This window comes from Microcaecilia unicolor, unplaced genomic scaffold (assembly GCF_901765095.1).
Source record: "Microcaecilia unicolor unplaced genomic scaffold, aMicUni1.1, whole genome shotgun sequence".
Classification (NCBI taxonomy): domain Eukaryota; kingdom Metazoa; phylum Chordata; class Amphibia; order Gymnophiona; family Siphonopidae; genus Microcaecilia; species Microcaecilia unicolor.
In genome coordinates, this window is record NW_021963356.1 from 23,833 (window position 1) to 37,403 (window position 13,571).

The 13,571-nt window shown below is 44.1% G+C and overlaps 1 pseudogene; it reads left to right on the plus strand.

Annotated features, from left to right (window-relative positions):
• The first annotated feature begins 2,418 nt into the window (after positions 1-2,418).
• LOC115459245 overlaps positions 2,419-13,571 on the plus strand; it is an 83,822-nt pseudogene continuing 72,669 nt past the window's right edge.

The window sequence follows — 13,571 nt, forward strand, 5'->3', positions numbered from 1 at the left end:
TCAAGCAGTTGTTGGTGGTGTACAGATATGGGGCATAAGGAATCCTCAGCACCCATGACACTTAGCAGGAGTCTACCACTAGGGATTATGGGTACCATTTTGAACTGGCACTAGTAGGGGGCAGGTGTGACAAAGGATTGCATCTGCCCCATATCTAAACAACACCACTGACTGAAGTAGGACTTGGTGGGCCTATAGAGGATGGAAGGTCTTTTTCAGGGGATCTGAGGGGAGGCAGGGCTTGAATTCTGAATATTAGTGTGTTTTCAGGGAGGTAGGGGTTCTGGTGGGTATGTTTGGGGGAGGAGGGTCTTTGCTGGGTGGATGGAGAAGGGGAGAGAGGTCCCAGGAACCCTGGACAGCTTCTATTTTACTGTGTCAGCCACTTTAAGAGAGGGTCCCTGGGAGCATGGGACCACGTGTTAGTGGCCCAGTGCTTCTGGGCAGCAAAATAATGCCAAATTTGAGCTGGCATTATTTTTACTGGAAATACGCAGCTTGCGAAGTTCAACAGAAGCTTTATTATTTGATATACATAATAATAGGAGTTTTGCATACATTTGCATGCTTTGCATCTCATCCTTATGTAGCCCATGGTAATTTAAACTAATATGCATTATGGTAAAATAATACACAATTTTTCATTTAACTCGTGTTAAAGCACATTGATTTACATTTGTATCGAAAACCAAAAAAAATACTAAGACTCAAAACGTTGAGTATGTTAGCAAATCCTTCGGAGTGCAGTGTGGTTCCTGGACTGAAGAGCTGAGTGGAACTGAAAAAAGTTTCTCCCAAACCCCCGAATCGCTATTCCATACCATTAACCCACCTCAGCTTGCCTGTAAGTGGACTGGAAATGAGGTGTGTGATAAAAGTGGCATGAGAGTGAGCAAAGACTGAAGTTTGTGTGGAAGGATTTTCTTTTGTGGTCCAGGACTGGAGCTAGCACCAGGGTGAGACCCGGGTTACTTAGGGTAGAAGCCAGTGAATAGTTATCCTCTGTACAGCAGAAGGTGAGACCAACTCAACCCCAAATGAGCCCATTGGATCAGCAGAAGGTGAGACCCACCCCCAAAAGAGCCCATCGGATCATCAGAAGGTGAATCTTTGATTAAGGATCAAATGCTGGTTCAAATGGGCTCCTCCAGGGGCTTGTCACTCCCGCAGTCCAGAAGATAACTACGCACTGTTTTCTTTTGACTGTGTAGCTCTTGTGGTTTCAGCTTTCTCTCTAATCACCTCCCCCTCCACCACCCAAGACTCCTGTTGGCTAGTTGTGGGAGAGACACTTCCTTCCTGCAGATAGTGGCAGGAATTGGAACAGAGTATTATTGCTGTGCTGAGGGAGAATTACATTTTACACTGGGAAATCAATTCCAAATGTGTTACTTTTCCACTCAGTGCAGGAGACTTGGCACCTGGGGTCAAGGAAGGATCAGAATCCAAGGAAACTTATCCCAACCAAAATTACTCGAAACCAACTATGTATCTCTGGATCTAGAAACTCGTTCATACTATATTCACTTGATTGATCATGTACTTCATCAGTTGTATTTAACCTTCAGACTGGAAATCTGCTGCATAGTATACAGTCTCGTGTTGTTTCCTGGGGAGCTACCCTCCAGTTCCTGCTCACATGCTTTTTAGTGGAGTTTTGTTTTCAGAAAAGAAAACAATACTAGAATTAAAAGAGGAAGTTCTATTTGATAACTTACTAAAATCTGTAGTTTGTAGATGCAGTAGTATACCATGTCAGGAAGTGGGAGATTCACAATGTTCTATAAAACTTACTCACAGTCCGTATACAGGTGCCACTGCAGAGCAATAAATTAGGTTGCTGCTGCAGATAATGATTACTAAAATAAGATTTGCTCATGCACCACAACCCTCCCTGTTCCTGTAATACTCAAAAGGAAGTTCAGGAGATAAGACACAAAATATAAAATAAAATTCTTGAAAGAGTTAAGTGGAAAAGCCTTGTAGGGAGAGGACTAACAAGAGAAAAGGGAAGTTCATGTTTGGCATACTTTAATGATATGTGGCCCTTTGCAGCAGTTCTTTTTCCCTTTTCTTCTTTCCTGTCACGTTAATGGAATGGAGTTCCTTTCTCTCTGCTGATTATTTGTGATTGTACCCATTTGATAGCACGTCTTTAAGTGAAAATCAAATACATGTAACCTTGATCCTTGCAGCCCGCATGTACCATGTTCCACATCCAGCTATTCCATTTACAGAACTCAAAGAGCAATTTCATCTGTCATTCTGCAAAATTAGTTTTGACAATCTGAACACATTTTTGTCGGTTTGCAAAATTCAGTACGTTGGACTTGGTCCCTTATTTTTACGCTTCACAAGCATAATAGCTGGATTTTATCTAGAAAATTATACTTTCAAAATACCAATCTAAGTTGTTGTATGAAGAGTCAGTTATTAAAAACTGTACAGAATCTTTGGAGCATTTTGCTTCTTGATTTCACTGTATCTCCCTTTTACTTGCAGATTAAAGGTGCAGCAGGTCAGGGCTTGAAGTTTGTTGGAATTATACATCAGTATAGTTCTCAAGCGAACCATAATGCCATCACCAATGAAACACCTACCCACAACAGTTCTGCAGAAGTGAAAGATGTTGGCAATTTATCAAAAAGTCTTGAAGGTCATGCATCATTGGGCAGCGAGAAATCATCCGATGGCAGTAATGGATTCACTGGACCAGCACCAAGTGAGATAATTGCTGACCAAGGTACAGAACTCAGTGAAGAATTGAAAGGTGAAGGAGAGGTTACTCAGCAACCAGACTTGGGCCTAGGAAGGGGAAAAAATGGAGAACAGCTTCAGCAGGAGAACACAAATATTTCAGCAGAGAAACAAGAAAGGGGGCCTCAGAGAGACAACCCAACCTTCTGTGCTGAAGTACCTGTTCAAAGTAAGTAATTTAATTTCATTGAAGAATGCATTTTCCTTATACAAAAGCCAAAATGAACGGAGTAGCCTAGTGGTTAAAACAGTAGGCTGTAACCCAGAGAGAATAGGGTTCAAATCCCATTGACACTCTTTGTGGTCACTTAACCCTCCTGTATAAGTTTCAATTGTAAGTCCATTGGGGACAGGAAAATATCTACTGTACCTGAATGTAACTTGCCTGGAACTGCCACTAGAAAGATGTGAACTAAATAATAATAATATTACCGCACACACTCTGATAACAATTTATAAAATTAATACACAAATGTCCAAAGGCAATGCAAAATCTAACCAAGTTTTCAAGGATTTTCTAAATTTACAGGGCTATATTTTCAGGAACAGTGGTGGCTGTGATTTATATACCACTGTTCCTGAAAATACACCAGCACCATCTAAATTAATGCATATACGCAGCACCGTCCAAATTGTGCCCATGCCACAGCCCTTGAAATCTGTGTGGTGTGCATCTCCACATGTAAATAGCAGCTTTCTGAAATTTCCGTTTACACATATATGCAATGTACACATGTAAATGCTTGCAATTTACACATGGAGATGCCTCTAAAATAATCCTTAAATCACACAAAAACAAAGATTAGGGCCATATCACAAATAATTTTGGAAAGCAATGGTTATAGATTCCTAAACACCACTCACCACTGAGCAGAGAGCCAGTGCATTTGCAAAAACAGAGGTGGTGTCTTATCCCATCCAGACCCGCCAGTGATACATATGGAGGTAATATTCAGCAACATTTACAATCAGGCACTGTTGCAGTAATCCACCTTAGAAAAGAGCATTGACCACTGCCTGATTTCCTTCTTTAAGGGGCCCTTTTACTAAAGGGTTGCTGTGCAGCAACCTGGAGCTACCAGTGGCCCAACACATAGGGTTACCATATTTGCTCCCTCTAAAAAGAGGACACATGCCCTGCCCCTGTCCTGCCCCACCCCACCCCACCCCATCACATACCACCCCACCCCTTTCACACACCCCCCGCACCCCCATCACACCCCCCTAAGGGTGTCCTATCCTCCCCTCCCCTTACCTTACTATACTGCCTTGGTGGTCTAGTGACCTCTTTGGGGCAGGAAAAGAGCCCCCTCTTTCCTGCCCTGCATACTGTTGCTTGCTGATGGTCCCGGCGCCGATTCAAAATGGCCACCGAGAGTGCGAGGCCACTTCAACTCTCGGCGGCCATTTTGAATTGGGACCGACAGCAAGCAACAGTATGCAGGGCAGGAAAGAGGGGGCTCTTTTCCTGCCCCGAAGAGGTCACTTAGACCACCATGGCAGTATTGTAAGGTAACGGGAGGGGACTAGGATAGGACACGACTAGGCCCACCAGCCTGCCTGTTTGTCCGGAAATCCATAGAAGTGGGCAGGCTGGTAAAAACCTGCCTGGTTGCCCGGCCATGTCCTCAAAAAGAGGACATGTCCTGATAAAACCGGACATATGGTAACCCTATCAACACGGGTGCTGGCAGTAGTTCCACCCCCGGCACTAGCGGAAATATTTAAAAAATATTTCTTCAGGGGGTTACCTGGTGGTAATCAGGCAGCATCGTGCACTGCCCGGTTAGCCTGGGAGCCCTTACCGCCACCTCAGTGGGTGGCGGTAAGTGCTCACCCCCTGAAATGGCCGCACAGCAAGTGCGAACTTACTGCACAGCCATTTCATTTTTGGTTATTTTCACCTGCTGCGGTAGAAGGGGACCTGGCACGATGCAAAAACGAGGGCCCCTTTTACCACAGCTTAGTAAAAGAACCCCTAAATCAGGTAAAGCTAGACAGGATTTAAGTTGTCTAACAAAACATAGGGGTGCAAAATATTTTTGTACTGATCACAGCAAACTGCTCGTCCATTGTTAATCTAGAATTTAGTATTGATGGCTTGCCACTTCTTACTCATCTCCTCTTGCTCTGATCCACCTCTGTTATGTATCTTACTGCTCTCCCGACCTGTAAGTTCCTTTCATGAGGAGTTTCCCTAGTGCTGAGTGCATGCTAGCAGAAGAGAAGGGCCATTGACGGCCCTACCATTAGGCCACCTGAGGCGGGGGCACTTTTAGAGCGGCATCCACCCCCATACACACAGCACTCTGGCATTGACTCCAGCCCTTCCTTCCCCGAATTTACCTTCTTTTCTTGCTTTCCAAAAGTCAGGGCGGCAGCGGTTTCCATATGCTGCCCTGCCGCCGACCCCTTCTCTCTTATGGCCTGTCTCTTTGATGTACTTCCTGTTTTCTTGGAGGCAGGGTGGGCTGCAGTAGGGAGAAGGGGCCAGGACCGGTGGCAGGGTTACCGTATGAGAACCGCTGCCGCTCCAACTTTTGGAAAGCCAGAAAAGAAGGTACATTCGGGGAAGGAAAGAAGGAGGAGATGTCAGACTGGGGGGGGGGGGGGGGAGCAGAGCCAGGCTGGTAGACTACCCCCTTGCCTCAGACTGGTAGACTCTTGGGCTGCCCCTGGGACGGGCTTAGATTTACACCTAATTGAACAGTCCCAATATGGGTAGGTTTGGAAAGAGTGGGGAAGGCTGCTTGAAGGTGGGCACACCACTGGTCTATTCAAACTTTAACAGATGGCAAGCATAGGACAAGCACAGAGGATCTCTAAGGCAGAGGAAGGTTAGTAGATGGTATAGATGTACAGACTTGATAAGCCATGTGGTCTTTATCTGCTGTCATTTTCTACGTTTCTACAGTTCTGAGACTTTTTGTACTGTCAGATAATGGAATCTCCTGTCCATAACAAGCTGTATTTTCCCAAATGAATCTTGTATAGATTCAGTTGCATCCAATTTTTATAAATAGTAAAACAGTGTGATATTTTAGGATAAGTACTCTCCCATGTGTTCTCTAAAGAGATAATTATCTGAATATTGTCAGCATAAATAAAATGCTTATATCCCAGTCCACATTTTAATCTGTTAATCGGATGGAGAAAAATATTCAATAAGAGAGAACAAGTGGTGTTTGTTGTAAAGTTCTAAAAATGGAAAACTTAAATAAAAATAAAGATTTAAAAATGTAAGTGTTCTTTTACTAAGGTGTGCTAATGATTAGCATGCGCTAAGTTATAAGAAGCCCATTATATTTCTTTGAGTGTTTTATCATTTTACGTGTGCTAATCATTAGCATGCACTAAATCTGTTAGTGCACCTTAAAAGGACCCCATATTAAATAAGACTAGTAAAAAAGGCCTGTTTCTGACACAAATAAAACGAGCGCTAGCAAGGTTTACCTCGGAGTGTGTATGTTTGAGAGAGTGTGTGTGAGAGTGACTGTGTGAGAGAGAGAGAGTGAATGTGCAAGTGTGTGTGTGTGTGACAGAGAGAGAGTGAGTGTGGGTGCGAGTGTGTCTGTGAGAGAGAGAGAGTGAATGTGCAAGTGTGTGTGTGTGTGACAGAGAGAGAGTGAGTGTGGGTGCGAGTGTGTCTGTGAGAGAGAGAGAGTGTGTGTGAGAATGAGAGTGTGTGCGAGTGCGTATGTGAGCCACAGTGAGTGTGAGAGAGTGTGTTTCACACAGATACAGTGTGTGTGTGAGACACATAGAGTGTGAGAGAGTATGTGTGCGATACACAGACTCTCTGTGAGACAGAGAGAGTGTATGAGATCAAGAGAGTGTTTGAGAGTGAATGTGATACAGTGTGAGACATAGAGTGTGTGAGAGACAGTGTGTGAGAGTGAGAGAGAGAAAGACACTGACTGTGAGAGAGAGAGAGAGAGAGAGCGTGCGTGTGTGTGACAGAGATACCTCCCTCCCTCCCTCTCTGGTCTCAGGACCCCCTCCTCCCCATCTCCCCCCCTCAGGTCTCTGGACCTCCCTCCCCTCTGGTCTCAGGACCCCCTCCATCCTCCCCCCTCTCTGGTCCCAGGACCCCCTCACCCCCTCTCTGGTCTCAGAACCCCCTCACCCCCTCTGGTCTCAGGACCCCCTCCCCCCCCCCCCCCCGCTCCCCCTGGAGTGTACTGCTGAACTGGGAGGGGGTGGAGAATTGATGTGTAGAGCCTGAGCTCTTTCATTAAAAGTTGGAAACCATGGGTCAATTTAGTAGACAATGGAAAAGGTGCCGGTACTCAGTACCCCCAAGTACCCCCTCAAAAAAAGCCCTGGCATTAGCCATCATGCTTGCAGATATCTTATAAATTCAGGTATAGTAGATATTTCTTTCTTCCAGGCGGGCTCACATATTTGTATAGAAATAAGAGTTAAAGTGGGAGTTACACTTGGGTCCTGTTGTTCAAAGTTCACTGCACTGACTACCGTCATAAAGCCTGGTATCCACTGTCACTTTCGCTTCTTAAGTGGGAGGAAGTTGCTCCCTCCAGTGTTCAGCTGCTCAGTCAAGGCACCCTCTTGTGATTGAGACAGGTCTAGATAAAAACATCCTTCTTTTTTGCCTTTGACGTTTCTTCCCATTCCATTATCACTGAAAGAGGTCCTAATTTTGGGTTGCCCTAACCCTGACCAAAACATGCCTCCTTGCTATGTGGACTATTTGCAGTATAAGACATCCAAATTCTGCTTTTTGAAAATTGTGATTTGGACTTTTTTCAGCAGATGGACATTTTTTGAATAGGAATAAAGGAAAACCCCAGTGTTCACCAATCATTCCCCAAATGCCAGAGAGAAATACATGTTTTCAACCAGTTTTGGCAATAGAGTCTCTATCTGAAGGTGTCATAAAATCAAATTCCACAACATTGGAGCAAGGCAATAAAATGCTGAGTCAGAAGTAGGTTCTAATCACTGGATCAGAGATAGCTAGTAGATGGTCATTTTGTCATTTTGGGGTACAAGTGCCCTAGCTGCAGTGTATGGGATCATCAGAGCATTGAATAAGGAGGCTGAGAGACCAGAATGTAACGCTTTGTGAACTGATAAGAAACAGACAATCGATGAAGATCCATAAGAACAGCGTTAACATGATAATTTTTCTTCACATAACACAATATCTTGGCTGCTGTGTTTTGAATCTTGAATATAGTTGCAACTCTTGCTCCGTTATAGAGTGAATTGTAATAGTGAAGATGATTTGTAACTATTGTGTAAAGGAGAGTCTGCAGTGCTCCCTTTATCTAGAAATGGTTTTAGAACACGAAACTGTTGAACATTGTGAAAACAAGACTTGACTTTATTGAACACCTGTTTGTCAAAGGATAGCTGGGTCTCCACGTGGCAGCCCAAGATAAAAAGAGAATCATCAAGTGGGACTGTCTGACTAGAAATGAGTTGAGGGCAGTCTGGCTGGGGGGGGGGGGGGGGGGGGGGGGGGCGGGTGTACAACCTAGAATCCATGTATCCAGAGTTTTTAAGACATTCAGTTTGAGTTGATTATCTTCAAGCCAATGTGCAATCGGTGAGAGATAGTTACTGAGCAAAGTAAGATCTGGACTTTTAGGATTTATTTTATTTATTTATTTATTGCATTTGTATCCCACATTTTCCCACCTATTTGCAGGCTCAATGTGGCTTACATAGTTTTATTAGCATAGTTATTCCAATATATTGGGTACAGTTAGTATTGTGCAGAGCTTAATTCAGGGGAGAAAGAAGAAGGAAGGGATTTATTAGGGTAATTATAGAGGTGGGCTTTCATAACTGAATGGGTTGGATACACATAGGCCACTAGTTGAATATCATCAGCAAGGTAAAACCCACTGTTCCCTGGGATTGACCAAGTATGGCAAGGGGGCTCAAAATTATATTAACAATTGGGGGGGGGGGGGCAGTACAGAACTTAGAGGTATGCCACAATCTAGTTGATGAGCTTTGGAGAAAAGAGAGTTTTGGACAACACGAAAAACCCTTCCTTTAAGAATGAATCAAACCATTTAACTATAGACCCCCAATACTCAGCTCAATAAAGCACAAAAGCAGCAACTAATGGTTTTACCATCCAAGTATCCAAACTAGGGGATTTTTAAACAATTCAGCCAATCGCTGATTAGTTCCTAATATCCACCCAAGTTTTCATCTTGGGCACTCCCGCCAGCCAAGGCACGTAAGGCAGCAATGAGGTGGGGCAGTGGGAAGCAGTGGGCAGGCAGACCAAAATGTGCCACCCTCTCCATGCTTTGGGCTCCGCCCCCTCCTCACGTTGAGGTCTGGTGACTCCACTGCAGTATACAATCTAAAAATTACAGCAAACACAGAAATAGAAAGGAACTACAATATCAGATAGGACAGGAAAGGCACAATCATACAAAGAACAAAGAGCAAAATGTAGTAAAGCAGAAGAAATAACAAAAGTAAGGCAAAAAAAGTCTCTGATTTAATGTTACTAATTTTACTAGTAAAGTAACTGGCCAGTGCATTTGCACCAAAGTGCTGCTGTATTTGTCATACTTTTACCTCAGATGATCTGAGTGACTTGCTTACAAAAACAGCTCCCAGCCCACTATCTCTCATTGATAGTGGCATAGGATGCAAGCATGGGAGGGTGGGGGGGGGGGGGGGGGGGGGAAATGCTTGATATGGTCCTGTCACCCATAAAACAAACTGGTGGTAGATTTCAAACACATTTAAAGGAGTACTTTTTCGGCTGATGCACATTTAAACTGTGCATATTGTTATCCGATAATATGATCAAATCTAGTACTAAAACTGAATTTATAAAGGGCTGGAGAAGTTTCTGCAGGACAGGTCCTTTAACATTTATCAGTCTGGTAGACCTAAGGATTGTAACAGAGTCTCGTTTGTGGATCTGATATGGTCTGCTTCAGGGAAGAGAATAATGGGATAGCATTTTCCCATCCAAATATATTTCATTATCAAACATGAACCTGATTGGTCATTTAAATACTATTTGCCACTAGCAATAAAGTTAAATACAACTCTACAGATGCATTTAATTCTTCCACTAAAGTGGCTCATGTTAATTCTTTTGGGTATTGACACTGGATAGTACAACTTGTTTTTAGTAACTAATGAGCCTATTATAACATAATTTTTTCCTACATTTGCATAAACAATTGCATTCCCTTTGGCAAAGTTGTAGCAAGTCTAATAATATTAACGAGAGAGGCGATGATCTGCAAGTGCTCAAGCAGTAAAAAATGAAACAGACTGTTATGATTGGTCCGATGCTTCTATCGCCTCTTTCCTCATAAACCTAAACCCTGAACCCGAGGTAGATGGTGGCCCTTGAGGGGGGAGGGGGGGATGATGTTATGATTCTACTGAAACAGGCAGGAGAATGACTGGGACTCGCTACTGATTGGCCTGTCAGGGATTGAGCTGACGTCTGAGGCAGCAGATGTCAGACCTTATTTAAACTTACCTCTCCCTACAGTGGACGCTCTAGCATTATCTCTTGCAGCTGTGAGCTCTCATTGTTCTGCTTAGTCTGTGCTCATGGCACAGAGTGTATTCTCTGTAGTTTGCTTGCTCTTCTCTTTGTCTGTGGTTTCTGTGTGTGCTGGTTGTTACTAGCTTTTCCCTGATTTACTTCACTGCAATGCAGCTGGGTCTGTTGTCTCTCCTCTGCCTCTTCTCTCCCTGCCCGCTGTGGTGTTGACTTGTCCATGGTAAGTTCATTCCTGCTTTGTTTAGTTTTCCCTCTAGCCTGCTTTAACCCTTTGTGTGCAGTGTTTGGTATTTGCCTTCTTAGGCAGTCTTTCTCGGTATCTGTTTTAACTGGTTGTGTGCAGTGTTTATTGTTTATATCTTTTGTGAGATCTGCCTCTTTTAGGCAGCCCTTCTCTGTTGTCTGCTTTAACCCTTTCTGCACTCTTGTGAGCCCTGCTTCTTTCCTGTCTTTTTATTTGAAAGCAGCCTTTCTCTGTAGTCTGCTTTTGCTCATTTGTTATTTGGCTCTGGTGAGCTCTGTTCCACTTTTCTGGTTTAGTTAGTTAGAAGCTGCCTTTTCTTTCTGTCTGCTTTTGCCCTTGGCATGCTGTGTTTGATTTGGCCCTGGTGGGTCCTGGCCCTCCTCCGCCTGGGGGATTCTAGCAGCCTTTTCCTTCAGTTTGTTATTTCCTGCTTGGCCATTTCTGTGGAGCTTCGCTCCTTTAGGTTCCGAGTCTATAGTGTCCTGCTCTGACCCTGGCATTCCCTTTTCCCCTGTGGGCACTGCCTTCCGCTACTTGGGTTACTGTGAAGCCTTTGTTTGTATTCTCTCCCTTTGGTTGTCGTCTGTATCTGCCTGTTTGGTCTGACATCTTTCCCTTTGTGTCACTGCCTGGCGCTGTGTGCGCTGCCTGAGCGCCAGTCCCTTCTGGGACCTCTCGTTGTTCTTTTCCCTTCCCTAGTGTATGATTCAGTTCCAGTTCGGCCTTGTGGCCTGTACACGTGGACTCTGTATGAATGGGTTCCTGATCGGCCTTGCGGCCCACATGAGTGATCTATTTCTCTTTTCTGATGATGCTTGTTGATTTTCCTGAGTGTGCGGGGCTTTGTGGCCCATGATATTGCATAGCGCCTGTTTGGTCTACCCTAGGCCTTGGCCAAGGTCCTTCCTAGGCCTCAGCCTGGGCACAAGGGCTCACGATCAGATTAACATAGACTAGCATATAGCAGAATCAAGAAGTTTATTAAGTTAACACCCAACATGGCCACATTTCGTCTTAGAAAGGTTGCATCAGGAGCAAACTATAGGGGATTCAGAACACTTTCTCTCCCAGTAGTATTAAAATGTTAGGAAATAATTACAGCACTCCTTCTCATCAAAGCAGTTTACATTTGTTATATGCAGGTACTTTCTCTGTCCCTAGAGGGCTCACAATCTACATTTTTGTACCTAGGGCAATGGAGGGTTAAGTGACTTGTCCAAGGTCACAAGGAGCTACAGTGGGAATCAAACCCAGTTCCCCAAGTTCTCAGTCCACCACACTAACCATTAGGCTATGCATACTGCATGCAGGCTTAATGTTCCTTCATTAATAATCTATTTTTAGAGCATGTATTTGGGAAATTCAAATGTGCTATTTTCAATCCAAATAGAAAGAATTGTTGCTTAAACTACTAGCAGAAGTGAATATTGTTAATTCTTTTTGTCTTCTCATAACAAATGGTAACATTTTGATATCGGCACCTGAATGAGTATACGCAAAAACAGTACTTATAATGTCAATACCCAAATATTTTTTTCAGAAACTGAAATCTTTGCCATCTTCAATAAGCCAAAAACCCAGTTGGGATGCAGCAAGTACCGTACAGTTCATATCCCCATGAAGATCTACAAAAATGGGCAAACCATCAACAGCTTGGAAGCAAACTGGCTAGAACACATGACAGACCACTTCAAAAGAGGCAGCTCACTGGTGAACGCCGCCTTTTATCTTGGAATGGTAAATGGTATGGAATTTGTAGAGAGTATTACTGGGGCTGTGGTTTAAACCAGGAAGACTACTTTTATATGTTGAATAGAAGGATTTAACCAGGGGTGTGCTGGTAAATTTTTAACAGGCTCTTTCTCCAGACATAGCCAGCTCTGCAGTTGGAAGGGCCAGGGGTGGCCCGGGGGTGGGGGGGGGTGGGGGGGAGCAACACTTGCCTCTCTCTCTCCTCCCTCCCTTCGTGCGGGCACACTAGGCATACTTTTGCTGCAGCCAATAAATGGACTGCCACCACTCCCAATGTCTTGCTCTGAGCAGCATGTTGGAACTTCTCTCATATGCTCAAGAAGTCCCAGCCTGCTGCCCAGAGCTGGAAACAAGGAGCGGGGAGCAGCAGTAGTCTATTTACTTGGCTGGCGGGGCTCAGCATCCCCACCAGCAAAATAAAAGATAATTCAGCAGGGGGCACAAGCCCACATTTTGGGAGCCAGTTGTTAAAGTAGCCATGGAGGGCCCTACTTTAACAACCGGCTCCCAAAATTCTTAAAAACTTAACAACCGGCTCTTGCGAGCCTGTGAGAGCCTGCTCCAGCACACCACTGGATTTAACCCCCCTGTTTATTAATCTGCAAGGCAATACTGACACAGCCCATTCAAAGTGAATGGGCTGTGTCGGCATTAGCGCACGACACAGTTCAGATGTGCTGGACAAGAGTTTTTGCCTTGGAAACTGGGAGTTTGTTCTCTACCAGCCCTTCCTCCATGAAAGACAGAAGGTGGAAGTAATTCAACAACACACTGAGTAGAGAAGCTGTTTAAACTTTTACACTGATGAAATCTTGATAGCATCACAGTAGCTTGAAGGGGGTCATACAGCAAAATACAGCATAGGCAGTTTCAATTCACAGAGGAGATAAGCTGCAGACTAATTCTTCAGACCCGATGGAGAGAGAAAAGTGTGTGGGCATGGCAACTTGCCCAGCATGCACAGAGACCAAGGCAAGCCAATAGAAAGAGTCCCAAAAGACACAGGGAGCTGGACATGTGCTCTGGAAGAGCCTATTACAGAGAACTACAGATTACAGGGATTTGTAGTTCAATTTCACATCCTTAATTAAAGGTACAGACAATGCTTAACATATATTCATAAATAACAAACAGTCTGCCTCCATACAAATGGAGGCAGAACAAAAACTATGGGGTACCTGCAGATAAATGTCAGTATTCTAGTCATGTACTCATGTAAGTGGCCTCTTATAGAATACTGATGAGCGGAAAAGTGAGTGCCATGGTTTGATGGTGCATACTTTGCAAGTAGACATG